The following is a 13,244-nucleotide window of genomic DNA, read 5'->3' as shown; positions in this document are numbered from 1 at the left end:
GCCCTAATACAATCGTTCGATTTTCGAATTTCCCCCACACAGCAGGTGGAATACGATGTCAACGTACGATTTTAACAATCAGGCCCGCCGGCTTTGTGTGCGTGGAAATAAAAATCATTTCAATACTATATATTTTCAGGACTCTTATTACTAATACATACATAATCATGTATCCTTTATTAGTTTAGTTTGTTTTTTGTTCCTGTTTAGTTTCTTTTTCTGAACAACTATATGTAATACATGTATTTTTGCACCTCTTGCCTACCTTATGTAATTTAATACTTTTTTTTTTTTCTCACAGTGGTTGCCTGGAAGAGATCGCTCGAAAGCGATAAGGCCGCCAATTGCTCTCCTTTTTATTTAATTACGTCAATTGTAGTATAGTAATGTATAGGCAACGAAGTGTTAATAATAAATAAAAATCATTTCAATACTATATATTTTCAAGACTACTATATCGTGTCATTATTACTTATATATAAATAGTTGGCTAAATAAAATATTTTTTATTATTATTAAATGTTATTAACAAATTTATATTATTTCTTATAATATATACAAAAATACAAAGCTAGTATATATAATATACTAGCTGACCCGGCAAACGTTGTTTTGCCATGTATATTATTTCTAGGACACATATTTTTAGTTTAATAAAAATAACTAATAAAAATAGGGTTTGATCATAGAGGGGTGAAAGTTAGGGGTTTTATGTAATTTTGTATGCTGTATCATAAAAAAATAAAAACATGTTTTTTTGTGGTGGACACCCCTTATCACTTAAGGGTTTGAAACATAGATAGTATCCGATTCTCAGACTTACTGAATATGCTCAAAAAATCAAAGGAATCGGTCGAGCCGTTTCGGAGGAGTATGGGAAAGAACATTGTGAAACGAGAATTTTATATATTAAACTAGCAGACTCGGCCAAGCGTTGCTGTGGCTAAAGTTTTTGTTATATGTACTCCATAGTAGTAATCTATTTAAGTGAAACGGTAGGAGAACACCAGTCATGGGGACCACCATGCTTTTTTGGTGGTTATGCCATTAAATTGTAGCTTATGTGAAACGTTGGTAACTATTCTAACAGCGCCATCTGTTAGAATTGTGATTATCAAATAATAAACAAATATTTTGCAATAAAATAATGTTGCGGGTATAAATTAAGATGTAAGCTATCCTATCTTTTAAGTTGGATCAAACTACACACGGTGTGCAAATTTGATTGATATCGGTTCTGTAGTTTAGGAGTCCATAGCGGACAAACAACGTAACACGTAATTTATATATATTAAGATATATATATATATACTACGGGTACGAGACCATTATTGGAGTAGACGGTACTCTCTCTATTTGGTAAACAAGACCATGAAAACATAATTTATTCATAAAGGTAACACGATGTACACTTAAACGTCAAAAATGCTTCTAAATTTGCCAGTTCTCAAATCCACAACGTAGATCGGATAAGAACTGGCAATAATTTACCAATTACACAATTTCCTGGACAGGCGTGTCCTCCAATAGACAACATCTTAAAGGCTGATTTACACAGGGTCAGTAGACAAGTCAGTCGCAGCGCCAATGTCGGCGCCGCGACTGACTTTAACTGTTTACATGAAGTAAGTAGTAGTGGTGCGTTTCTCACGATGAGCACACGTGTGTGAAGTCAGTGGGAAAAATGAATTCGCGAAAACAACTGAAACGACCATTTAATTATTTGTTGAAAAATTTATCAATTTTGCTGTTGAATGAGTTAATAGAAATGGTAGAAAATGAGATAACTAAAAATAAACGACAATGGGTAAGAAAATGGATTGACGATAGAAACGAAACTGGTGGCTCTGCTTTGTTGCTGAAGCAATTGCGATTTGAAGATCCTGCGGATCCATATAATTGCACCCATTTTAAGGTTTCGTCTTCGCTAAGCTTCATTTTTATCGCCAGCGAAAAAAACGTGGTCATTCTACAACGCAGCGGCAGTGACTAACCACGCAACGCAACTAACAAACTGACTTGTCTGTTTACACGGGGTTTATTTGGCTGGCGCGGGGGTGCGCGGGTGGCGGGGGGCGCCAACTGACTTTAAAATATTCGTGTCCGAATATTCAAGTCAGCGCTGACTTCAAGCCACTGTACTGACTTCAAATCAGTTTACACATGGTTTTTTTCGGGTCAGCACTGACTTGCCTCGAATTTGTAGTCAGTTACTGACCCTGTGTGAATCAGCTCTTACAGCAGGTTGTGGCAGAAAAGTCTGTCCAGTTCTGCCTTGCGATTCTGTAAATCACTTTTCAAACTCACACAGCGGTTTTCAGTGGCGGTCGCGCTCAAATCAGTCGTAAAGCAGTCATTTTATGATTTGGCATTCTGATAAACAATAAACTACTTAATACTTATCCCTCCTTATCAGTGTCAGAAAAGTGAGTTACAGAATCGCAAGGCTGTATTAAAAATGTGTTGGTCATCGTGAGAAAACCGGCTTTCTAAACCAAACAGTCGACAGCGTGTGTCAGGCACAGGAGGCCGATCACCTACTTGCCTATTAGATTCATAAAGATCTTGAAACAGATACAGTAATCTGAGGCGCAGACCTAAAAAGGTTTATTAATTTATGTCAACAAATCATTCATTCAGGCTCGACTTCGACTCATTGGTCTAGTGGTTAGTACCCCTGACTGCGAATCCATGGGTCCCGGGTTCGAACCCCGGCTGAGACGAACATCGATGTGATGAGCATTTGGTGTTATGTTTAAAGATGTATTTATCTGTCTATCTATCTATAATATGTATGTATATCCGTTGCCTAGTACCCATAACACAAGCTTCACCAGATTAGCATGAGACTAGGTCAATTGGTGAGAATTGTCTTTAAAAAAAAAATCATTCAGGCAAATGTCAAAGATCATTACATCACTGTACTGTCAGCTGTTCAACACCCATGTCTGATAACAAGAGATAAGATATAACTATTTCGAGTTTTATGTTAACACGAATTTATTATTGTTAATGCAGTTTTATATAACCGCGTCCAAAGGCTTCTTAGTGTATTGTTAATCTTCAATATTAATAAAAGTACACTTTTAAAAAATGCTTATGCTCCCCCTACACATAACATACATCTAATATATAAAATTCTCGTGTCACAATGTTCGTTCCCATACTCCGAAACGGCTCGACCGATTCTTATTTTTTATGCAAATTCTGTAAGTCTGAGAATCGGCTATTATCTATATTTTAAATCCCTAAGTGATAAGGGGTGTCTACCCCAAAATTTTTTTTATTCTTAGACAAAAAAAAATGTTTTTTGTATAAAAATACAGCATACAAAAATACTTACAACCCTTAATTTTCACCCTTCTACGATCAACCCCTATTTTTTATTTTTTTCTTAAAATCTTACGACTTAAATTCTGAAGTTTATATAGAGAAAAATCACAGAAAAACCTTGCAGGTTTTCATTCCGGAAAACCGAACAGTCTCTGGGGTAGCATAGCAAAATGTTCCATGTTGGTATGTACTAAAAAGGTAGGCTAAGTAAAATCACATTAAGGAGAAACGAAGTTCGCGGGGGCAGCTAGTAGTTTATAATATTAAAAAATGTAATTGTTCGCTTAAGAAACTTCAACGATAGGAAAAAATCACTAAGAAATCGCTAAAGCAATAGTTAGTAAATTTTCAAAACATAATGAAAAAATCAAATTTTAATTTAGTGAGATCCTTGCTGTACAAAGATTTTATATGAGGTTCCAGTTTGGTAAGGGAACGTTCAAGTATTACGTAACGCAATTTTTGGAGATTATTGGACCCCCCCCCCCCCCCATGTAACTCACCGTAACGTTATTCAGTACCCAGGTACAGTACTGTACCCAAGTATAGTAAAACGTTTCTTGACCACCTAGTGACTCTTTAGTTACTATTATGTGGTGTCGAAAAAAATAATAACAATAACCCCCCCCCCCCCCCTCCCCCCAAAATACTAAGCTTCTCCTCAAGTTCAACAACAACTCTGAACACTCTCCATGATTAATGCTGTAGAAGATGCAAGAGATCTTTATCAAAACGATATTTTATTAATTCTCATTAAAATCCCATGGTTTAAAATAAAACGTAAAAACATTTCGAATGGAATTCAAGCTTTGAAATATGCATTCCAAGAATCGGCCGTGTATTTTATATGGTTAATTTTGCCATCAAACTCAGAAACATTAAATAAAATTCACCGATGTCCAGATTGAGCATTCTGTTAAACGAGTTGGATTTGGATATCCATAGTTACTCCCCTCACAAATGAGCGATTTTCGTTTAATGTTTATTTAAATTATATTATTGTTTTGCTTAATTAATTTTATTATTTCTTATATGCTATGTTTGCCTGTAAGTGCTTGACACATTAAAATTTTTCTTTTATTTTTCTTTTATCAATGTATCAGTGTGCCGAGCGTTGGCAAGCTTTTATAAATAAAAAAAAGTTGCTGTAAAAACTTTAGAGGTGTCAAGGGACACCCGGATGGAACGAAATTCCTTTCGATTAATTTATATGTTAATTGGTATCATAACGGTATTCCGTCTAGCCCCCTTTCGCAACGCTCGATAACTTCGTTCCAACAAGACTAATTTAGTTCAGTGATTCCAAAAATAATTTTCGTTTCTTATCACTACAAAAAAAAAGCCAACATCACGAGGTGTTCTCAAGCGGTCACCCATCCAAGTACTGACCTCGCCCGACGTTGCTTAACTTCGGTGATCGGACGAGAACCGGTGTATTACAGCAAATAGCAAAAAAGTGTCGTGACAACTTTTCGTAAGAATTTTTTCCGTCTAGCCCCCTTTCACAACGCGCGATAAGGAACTTCGTTCCAATAAATAAAATAAACAGTCCCTTGTACACACTTGCAAACTGCCTCGTTCAGTATAAACGAAATAAAGCATGCTTGAACTTACATGACCTATATTTTTCAAGACAAAAGTTATTTTGGTGGGTATCTATTGATTTTCACTTGAAACTACCCTCGAAGTTGTTTCTAGGTCATTTGTGAAGACGCCAAGTCACATTTGTGTCTTGATTTTAGCTGACTTCATAATCGTAATGTATATAAATTATGTGTCACGTTGTTTGTCCGCTATGGACTCCTAAACTACCGAACCGATATCAATCAAATTTGCACACCGTTGATGCGTACAATCAATAATTTTACCAATCTATAAAAATGAAACCCGTTTTCCGATGTCACGACATAACATGAAAACGGCTTGACCGATTTGTCTGATTCTTTTTTTATAATATTCCTTGAAGTACGAGGTTCTTACGGAGAGAAAAATTAAAAAAAATTGAGTGAAAAAGTCTAAAAACAACACTTTTCTATATTCCCATACAAAATATTCGTAATAATATTTAAAGGCAATTTGAACTTTAATACTATATCATAAAGTTCAAGTGTTAGTGGAGGGGTTCCGGGAAGGTAAATTTTGATTTTTTGACATAATGTATTTGTTGTTTTATCAATTTTTTTTTATTTACTAGCTAGACCGGTGTCCCGAATAGCAGAATAAGTATTAAAAAAAAATAAAGAATCGACTGTTAGGCGGTACGATGTTAGCCAGGCCAGCTAGTATCTAATAAAAATCCAACGAAAATGTATTGAGGGGAGTTTTAAGGGTAAAAAACGGTTTATCTCGATTTCCGGCAAAACTAAAAGTCCTATCGAAGAAAGTTATTAAGTTAAATATAAATATAAAGTTATGACAAAGTTGTAGGTAATAAAAAGATCTAAAACTTTTGTATTAACACATTTTTCACATAACCTCAAAATTTATGTGAAAAATTCAAAAAACCAAGTTTTTGGTTTTTTATTTTTATCTTTTACAAAAATTTATTTTTTTAAACGAAATTTGGTGAAAACTTACCTTTCTATGTCCCAAATACGCTGTAATTTATTTGATTAAAAATATTTATTTTTCACCTTATTTTGAATTAATATCGAAATACACCCTAATTTTCAATCGAAAATTCACCCGTCAAAATATCAGCTTTTTTCAAAAAATTGGTGTGCTTTCAGTTCGTTGAAATCTCTACTTTCGTATGGTAAAAAAATATATATATATTTCCATAGTAAATCTTCTCAGAAAATGCAAAAAATCGTATGCAGTAACGCCCAGACCCGTCCTCAGATCGCCCGTAAATTATTTTTCCTTTAATTTTTATAATATTATCCTCCCTTTCCAATAGGTTTCATTCTACTATTATTTTTTTAGGTTTCAAAAATTATCGGCACTGGTTATAGACCAGTTTCGCGGTCACTTGGAGGGAAAGGCTAAATTAGCCTCCAAAAAGCTTGTGCTCAGCAAGGCGAGACGGTACTTCACTCCGGGCCACCGCATGCAACTATATAAAGCGCAAATTCGGCCCCACATGGAGTACTGCTCTCACCTCTGGGCGGGGGCTCCCCAGTACCAGCTCCTTCCACACGAGCGTACCAATTCTTAAAAGGCCGGCAACGCACTCGCGAGCCCTCTGGCATTGAGAGTGTCCATGGGCGGCGGTATCACTTAACATCAGGTGAACCTCCTGCCCGTTTGCCCCCCGTTCTATAAAAAAAAAACCTAGAACTGTATTTTCTAGATATTTGTATACATTGTTTTATTAAGACATTTCAATAAATTATTAAGTTAGCTTGACTTCAAATTATTCATACATGAACGGCCCCCTATACCCGCCCCGTTATCCAAATAGACATTCGGAGTCATACTTATAATGCTATAAAGCTTAATACACAAATACAAATAAATCTTTGTAAAAAAAAAAAAAATAATGAATAATTGTTATATTAAACGAAGATAAAAATTCCAAGTGATTATGTCGTGGTCGGCAACGTGATCGTTTGACCTCTAATTACCATATTATTTAATCACTTATATAACTTGGGAAATTAATGGAAATAGCATTTAAAACGTCAACATTGGTATAATACATTTATGGGCCGGGGGACTTTTATCTTTTATTCCACAGCTGAGCGTTTTTCAAGGCAGGTTTTGCCGCGCACCACCACTATGTGGAACCAGCTGCCCACTGAAGTATTTCCGAACCAATTCGACTTAGGGTCCTTCAAGAAAAGAGCGTACCAATTCTTAAAAGGCCGGCAACGCACTCGCGAGCCTTCTGGCATTGTGAGTGTCCATGGGCGGCGGTATCACTTAACATCAGGTGAGCCTCCTGCCCGGTTGCCCCCCGTTCTATAAAAAAAAAATTCTTCAAACATAAATAAAAAGTGCGTGCGTACAAAGTACACATGTCAGAAGTGAAACTTCTTTGGCAAACAAATTTTTAAGTCTTGTTCATATTTATACAAATCTAAAACTTTAGATTTCCGAGACTTAGAGGGAGGGAAGAAGGAAGATATGTTAGGAATTTAATTAATTGTAAATAATAGTGTCAAAAATTAATACAAAATTATTTTTTTAAAATTTATTCTTCGATACTAAAAACACGTGGCATTTGAATTTACAATTCGTCATTTGAGATTTCAATAAAATTATTTTGCATGAAATATAAAATACTAATATTTCATCAATTCTCTTTACGAAATTTTAATTTTAAAATAGAATTCCTATAAGGTAATTCGCCCTTCTCACTCTCTCTCAATCGGTCTCAATCGCTCTCTCCCTTTTATTCGACAAAAACGCTGCACATTTTCGTGACGTTACATGCATAAAAATGTTCCCCTCATGCGCCTAAAGAAGTTTCATTTCAAAAATTTATATGCCTCGTCTATATGAACGCGATAAACTACATGTACTTGTTATAATAGATACACCAACTGTTACACAAATATGTTAATTAACTAAATTAATCTTGGAGAAGTCGGAAATAATGAGAGCGTTCAAGTATTACGTATCGCAATTTCCCCCCCCCCCCCACACGTAACTCGCCGTAACGTTTTTCAGTACCCAAGTACAGTACTGTACCTAAGTATAGTAAAACGTTTCGTGACCACCTAGTGACTCTTTAGTTACTATTATGTGTTGTAAGTAGAAATATTAACATTAACGCGTAATTTAATCCCCGCCCCGCTTAGTAACGTTTTACAAAAGGACCCCCCCCCCCTGCCAAAATACGTTACGTAATACTTGAACGCTCCCAATATAGCCAAGTACAAGTCACGTACGCGATGTTAAGCCCGGAAGACTATTAGAAGCTGAGCTCGACAATCAGTACGACACAGCCCAGTACAGCCCTACGTGCCTTTTAGGGCTTACAGCAGGTCACGATACTCCCGGCTCCAGTTGGGGCGGTTCAAGTATTACGTAGGCACTATATGGTGGAAGAGGGGGGGGGGTCTTTGATTATCTTATTTGGTGATTACGTCAAACAGTAATAATTTGTCACATTGTCTATGTTTGAAAACGAAATACATTTTAAAGGATTCCTACAAAAAATTAATACGTTTATGTACTATTATTTTTGAGAGCTTTTCTTACTTTTGCTGACAAGAGGGGGGGATCTGCTTACGTAATACTTGAACGGCTCCAATTATTATTTTTTTAGAGACAATTCACACCAATTGACGTAGTCACATGCTAAGCTGGTGAACCTTGTGTTATGGGTACTATTATAGATAGATAGACATATAAATACATATTTAAACACCCAAGACAGCACAACACCAAATGCTCATCACATCGATGTTCGTCTCAGCTGGGGATCGAACCCGGGACCCATGGATTCGCAGTCAGGGGTACTAACTACTAGACCAATGAGTCGTTAAATTACATTTAAAATATTTATTACATTTACTGTAGTAGATATAAATTCAATAAAGTATGATATGTACGAAAATAATTCTGACTAATAATGTAAAATTCCTTAAGAAAAATTTGCGCGCCATTGTGTGTGCCAGAATATGCGAACTTACTGGTCTAAGATCCCGATATACAACGACCTTCACCGACATGCTTATTTAATGAAACCTATTTTATAGTTAATTTAATATGTCAATAAATATAATCCATTTGGGTTGCCTAGCAAATTTCAGTCCAGAGTATTTTAATTAAAATTAAAAAAAAAATATTTTGTTAAACATTTCACCGGTATGATTATTAGATAAATTCTATACCAATCGAAAGTATGAAGCCCATAGAATATGCAAACGTTAGGTTGTTTTTAATCAATTAATTATTTATGTGTATATTTTTATGTGACACTAAAGTATATATACAACTTTAGTAAAAAAGAAAGTTATAGTGATACATATATAATTCTACGATGATTAAATATATTGATTCAAAAAAAAATTAAAAAAATTTACTACATGCAAACTATAAATTTTTTTTTTTTAAATATTAATAAAACATACTCTGGACTGAAATTTGCTAGGCAACCCATATGGATTATATTTATTGACATATTAAATTAACTATAAAATAGGTTTCATTAAATAAGCATCTCGGTGAAGGTCGTTGTATAGCGGGATCTTATACTATACGATTGTACCACCTTACACATTTTTGTACCATATTCTTGCAAATAATAAATTATTATTACTATTAGAAATCAATTGCACATTGTATTCTTCAATTACCAAATAGAGGCCTTCTGTTATATGTATTATTGTTTTCGGTTGTAAGTTTCCTATACATAATTGCAAAGATTGCGACCCTACGACCCAGAGATAAAGGCGCCAATGTCATACCAAAGACGCGACGTCCTCTAGGATGCACCTGACCTTCAATAACCTCTGTTTATTCTACGGTCAAATATATGGTCAAAGTCAAATAATTACAATAAAATTTACTATGTTATTAATTAACAACTACACTAAAGCATTCAAAACATTCTTATATAATACTAGCTGATCCGGCAAACGTCGTTTTGCCATGTATATCATTTATAATAAAAAAAATAGGGTTGATCGTAGAGGGGTGAAAGTTAGGGGTTGTATGTATTTTTTAATGCTGTATCATAAAAATATAAAAACAGAAAAAAGTACCTAAAAATAAAAAAATATTTAGCGGTGGACTACGCTACCCTTAGCATGTAGGGGGATGAAAAATAGATGTTGTCCGATTCTCAGACATACCCAATATGCACACAAAATTTCATGAGAATCGGTCGAGCCGTTTTGGAGGAGTTTAACCTACTTATTAGATTACTACGGTCTAACCAATCGCAACAACTTAAATAGATTCTACCTTCATTTAGTTTAATAAAAATGAATCAACATCTAACGACAAACAACTTAATTTCTTAATGACACTAGAAGGATCTAGCGTTTAAGATACAGGCCAGGCCTAGTTTAAAAGTGCTCATATAAGTATATATAAGTTTAACCACAATGAATATTGTATCTCAACGAGTCGTAGCATAGTGTATGTTAACAAGCTTTTATATGTAAGTACAAAATGTTATGTTTTTGTAGTCTAATAAAGTAATTTTTATTTTATTTATTTACACACATTGAATAGGTTTTATGTAAAATAAAAAATGCTATTGAGAACTATTGTGTAGGTATACTATCCAGCTGGTCTGGTCTATATGGCTCCTAGCATATTGTTTTATTTTTCTTCCTCATTTCTTTGCCCGACAGTTGTCGGTCGTTGATTGTAAAACAGTAACCTTAACCATTATTATAAAGAAACTGTTTTACACTCAAAAGCGACAATTATTATTACTATACAAGAGTTTACACGACATTCGTCATTATTATTATACAAGAGTTAATAGATAGGAATTTGTGTAAGAGCGGGATTCAAACCAACAAATTTTGATAATCATTACAGACCCTAACTAATCTGAAAATGTCCTGAAGGCTACAAGGAAACCACATTAACAAGAATTATCCTTAATGTTGATAATGTTATGAACAAAACATCCATGTATTTCCTTTCCTTCCTTAAATGACAATAACAATACTTATCTTTAAACATGTTACTTGATATTTATAATATAACTAGCAGACTCGGCCAAGCGTTGCTGTGGCTAAGATTTTTGATACATTACATAATAGTAAACTATTCATGGGAAACGGTAGAAGAACACCAGTCCACCATGCTGTTTTGGTGGTTATGCCATTAAGTTGTAGCTTATATGAAACATTGGTACTTTCAACACAGCACCATCTGTTAGAATTATGACTATCAAATAATAAACAAATATTTTGCAATAAAATAATATTGCGAGTATAAATTGAGATGTAAGCTATCCTATCTTTTAAGTTGGATCAAACTACACACGGTGTGCAAATTTGATTGATATTGGTTCGGTAGTTTAGGAGTCCATAGCGGACAAACAACGTGACACGTAATTTATATATATTAAGATTAATATGAAAAAACTTCTTCAATGGGTGCATATTGATTACTTTAAATAAATTGATGTATCATTACGGGGAAGCTTGTTGGTCACTGTGACAGTCTAAATAGGTTTTGCATTCAAATGACAGCAAAAAGACAACCTTTACAGCAATTGTAGTCAGTGAACAATGTATGTAATAAAATCGCATTTTTATCCGATAAAGAATCTTCATTTAAATATCTAGTTCTCACATAATATTAATACAAAGACTAATGTTTTTATTTGAATAGTAACTTCAATCTTAATTATATATTAAAAGAAGTTTATAAATTAGCTCAGAATAATGCCAATTAAAATTTAAAGTACTCACAATTATATTCGCAAACTATGTATGAACCTTACAAATTTAGTCTTATACAAAATTCTGTATGTGGGTGTGAAATGTGGAAGGTCATTAACAACATTTTGCACTTTGGAGTGAGGTAAAATGCAGAGCTCAAAATGAAATTGATGGAGGCTAACTGCAGACACCCTCAGCCACATCCAGAAGGAGATAGGACTACAAGACAAGTACGTAAGTCAGAACAAGAGAGTTTTTTGACATGGGCCCAAAATGTAATTAGGAATTGTGTGCTTTTTTCATAAATATTAAATCAGAAAAACGAATATAACAATAAATTTACTATATTTCATTGCAAAGGTCTTTTCCTAACAAATACTGGCGTATATAGATATATAATATATATTAGGAGTTAATAATGCCAAACATTAAGACTTAAATTTGGATGTATTTCATTAATTTATTTAATTTTGATGTTTTCATGTAGTCTATAAATCTTAGTACAATTAGAGCTGGTATAAGCTTAATTACTATGTTAGTAGTGAATAAAAGAAATTACCAATCACAATAAAACAAAATTACAACTAATCCTAGACATTTGTATAATAATGATGAAATCTAACATCATATAACAATCCTGTAATATATATAATGCCAATAAAGGCTAGTTTAATTCTTTTTTTTTAAATTGGGTAGCTGGTTTTATTTTCAATTCTTATAGGAAAGAGAAAGTTTACGAGAAATTGTGTTGTCCAATTGTTATTTTGATCTAAAAACATATATAGCGTAATTCATTTAAGATTTATGCATAGAAATATTAGTTATACCAAACAAAAGATCTCAGTGTTAAAAGATATCAGTGATTAGTATTAGTATCATATCATACGATATTAAGTAGGTATGTATATTAAAATCTGGTCACGAAATGTACTTTCACTAACAAGCAAAAGCCGGCTTAATTATCATTGTCACTATCTAACGACGAGGTAAAATATTGAATAATATAGATTATCAAGGAATGTAATCAATCAATCGTAGCAATAGTACTAACAAAAGTTGATAATTTATCAAAAACGACCCGCTCCGATAAACATAACCTAAAAATATATTTAAGTCTCACCTGCAAAACGCCTTGTCCTGATATCGGTTGTTATTCCTCAATGCACTATCTCTAATATAAATAAAACTTGTACGATATCACAACGCGAAAGATAAATGGGAATTTTGCAACTTTCACAAAATATTTCCGACTTACGTGACAAATGACAATTGACTATTCCCAAATTCAATATCGGTATTAATTTGATGATTGACTTAATGACACAGGTAAAACAGATCACATAACTCCTTTCATCCTGAAAATAAAACATGAAATAATAAAAACTCTAAACTGTCAACTATATATTTTAAGATAATCATGGATTTTCCTTATAAAAAATTATGGTTATTCAATATTCAGTTAAAAGATGAAACGTGGTTACTATAGCAGCTGTGTAGAGGGCGCCTAAGGAAGCCTGTATTTTAAATTAACTGTCACTAGGTAGAGCCTCTAGGTTCAGACTTCCTCACATCAGTATTTTTTAGTTAATAGCCTCATTTTTGTACATCAAA

At 33.7% G+C, this 13,244-nt stretch overlaps 1 protein-coding gene across 1 annotated transcript in view; it reads right to left on the bottom strand.

Moving 5' to 3' along the window:
• The window catches only part of LOC125058290 (ATP-citrate synthase), a 58,813-nt gene extending 45,912 nt beyond the window's left edge, over window positions 1-12,901 (bottom strand). Inside the window, exon 1 of the mRNA XM_047662342.1 lies at window positions 12,754-12,901. The gene's annotated coding sequence lies outside the window, so the exon portion shown is untranslated. The remainder of the gene's footprint in view (window positions 1-12,753) is intronic.
• Window positions 12,902-13,244: the final 343 nt, after the last annotated feature.

The sequence above is a fragment of the Pieris napi genome, chromosome 18, assembly GCF_905475465.1.
Source record: "Pieris napi chromosome 18, ilPieNapi1.2, whole genome shotgun sequence".
Taxonomy (NCBI): Eukaryota; Metazoa; Arthropoda; class Insecta; order Lepidoptera; family Pieridae; genus Pieris; species Pieris napi.
Note: the sequence above shows the minus strand (reverse complement) of the source record. Positions and strands in the feature narration are given on the sequence as shown.